General features: G+C 40.2%; 1 non-coding gene across 1 annotated transcript; it reads right to left on the bottom strand.

The window, feature by feature from the left end:
- Window positions 1–1,412: 1,412 nt before the first annotated feature.
- On the bottom strand, window positions 1,413–1,519 carry LOC141675746 (small nucleolar RNA R71). The gene has a single exon (XR_012556381.1). It is a non-coding gene; the product is annotated as a small nucleolar RNA R71 (small nucleolar RNA).
- Window positions 1,520–2,481: the final 962 nt, after the last annotated feature.

The raw sequence follows: 2,481 nt of genomic DNA, 5'->3' as shown, positions 1-2,481 counted from the left end.
TCATGGGGTCATAACGGATTTACTATGGATTTCTTTAGTTAGTTGTTTAATACCTTAGTGTGTGATGATTGTATGATATCTAGCATAGGTTGTGCTTATTCCTCTTATGTGCATCGCGCACATATAAGATAGTTTGTTAATCTCCTGTGAAGCGACGGTGGATCTTGAGGTTTAGAACTTGCCATGCTAGCATAGGTTCATGTATGTGTATGCATAATTAGTGGGTAACTCTAACCGTTTTACTTGCCCTGTGTAATCATAAAGAACAACTTGTGCTTAAATCATTATGTTGTCAAATTCTGTAGACATATAGGGTCTCAACATAGTTGATGCCTATTAACCTTCTATCTTGATTGTGGATGTTTGGTAGAATGGTATTAGTACAACGAAAGTTGGCTTTTATCAGTTTCGTGTCGTTCGATTAATATGATCACCGTTACATGCTAAGGGTAATAACGATAATTATTGAATGAAGTAGTAATGAAGTTATGATCTCATGTGTGTTTAATATTGTTAATTCAAGTGTCAATTAAGTGTTTAATTCTTGTAGTTAATTGTAGTTAATAAGTAGTTAATCAAATTTAAGTGTTATTATCTTGACATTGAGAAGTAATCATACATTGGTGAGTAAGTGTTAATTGAACATAATTAGCCTGAGTCTCTGTGGGAACGGACTAGAATTTATTCTATATTACTTGCGAACACGTATACTTGCGTGAATTATTAGCGCGTGTTTTGTGCCTAACAAGTTTTTGGCGCCGTTGCCGGGGACTCGGCGTATTTGTTTAGTTTCTGTACTTGCCATCAGTGGTCATTAGAACTCATTGATTAAGACGTGTTACGTATTGTTTCCGGTTGTGTTTCAGTTACTCTAGCGAGCGTTTATGCAAACACGTTCTTGCACTCATAAGAGAACTTTAGATACGGCTGAGGAGACAGACTCAGTTCTTGATATTCCGGAGAAGATAAATTTTGAAGATTCGGATAAAGAGAGTGAGTAGAAAGAACCAGTAATCATGGGTGATTGTATAGTTCCAACAGCAGATCCAGCTCTTATGGACTTTTCTCGGCCTAAAATTGATGACATTCAGTCAAGCATCCTTCATCCGGCTATTCAGGCTAATACTTTTGAAATCAAGCAGGGCACTATTCAGATGGTGCAGAATTCTGTTTCTTTTGGAGGTACTGCGACTGAAGACCCCAACATGCATATTAGGAATTTTGTCGAGATCTATAGTACTTTCAAATATAATAGTGTGACTGATGAGGCTATCAAGCTGAGGTTTTTCCCATTCTCTCTGAGGGATAAAGCTAAGGACTGGTTACATTCTGAACCAGCTGGGTCTATCACTATTTGGCAAGATCTTGCACAAAAGTTTCTGGTGAAGTTCTATCCAATGGCGAAGACTGCAGCTATGAGGAGCGATCTTACTCAGTTTGTGCAGCAACCAACAGAATCTATGTGCGAAGCTTGGGAGCGCTACAAGGAGATGTTGAGAAAGTGTCCACATCATGGTATGCCTTACTGGATGGTGATCACTGGTTTCTATAATGGTTTGGGGGCCCAATCTCGGCCCATGCTCGATGCATCAGCTGGAGGCGCCTTGTGGGCCAAAAGCTATACTAAGGTTTATAATCTAATTGAAACTATGGCTGCAAATGAGCATCAAAACCCAACTCAAAGGATGATGCCTGAGAAGGTAGCAGGTATTCTGGAAGTCGATGTAGCTACAGCTATTGCAGTGCAGCTCCAAGCGCTGTCTTTGAAGGTCAATTCTTTAGCCAACTATGGAGTCAATCAGATAGCTTTGGTATGTGAGCTTTATACAGGCTCTCATGCTACGGATCAATGTTCTCTTGTGAATGAATCTGTTCAGTATGTGAACAATTATCAATGACCGCAGCAGCCTGTGCTAGCTACTTATCATCCTAACAACAGAAATCATCCCAATTTCAGCTGGAGCAATAATCAGAATGCTGTTCAACAACCATATCAGCAGCCTATCAGTAAGCAGTTTAATCCACCTGGATTCCAGCAACCATAACATTATGCTCAAAGGCAATCATATCCTCAACAAGGAGGTGCTGCTCCACCTTCTAGTTCTGATTTCAAGGAGCTCAAGATGTTGTGCAAAAGTCAGGTTATTTCTATCAAGACCTTGGAAAATAAAATCGGTCAATTAGCCAATGTTGTGCTCAATCATCAACCTGGCACACTTCCCAACGATACTGAAGTGCCAGGCAGGAAGGAAGCTAAGGAGCAAGTAAAGGCTATCACCTTAAGGTCTGAAAAAGTTGTTGATGCTGAAAAAGCGAAAGATGGAGAAGCTGAAGTGTTGGATGAAGAAGAGAAGCAAAAGGAGAAAGCGGTGAAACCAAGGAAGACTATTGTTGAACACACTCTGCCTGAGGGTAATACAGGGGGGAAACAGCTCTATCCTCCACCACCTTTCCCTAAGAGATTGCAATAACAAAAATTAG

Source organism: Apium graveolens, chromosome 7 (assembly GCF_009905375.1).
Source record: "Apium graveolens cultivar Ventura chromosome 7, ASM990537v1, whole genome shotgun sequence".
Classification (NCBI taxonomy): domain Eukaryota; kingdom Viridiplantae; phylum Streptophyta; class Magnoliopsida; order Apiales; family Apiaceae; genus Apium; species Apium graveolens.
Note: the sequence above shows the minus strand (reverse complement) of the source record. Positions and strands in the feature narration are given on the sequence as shown.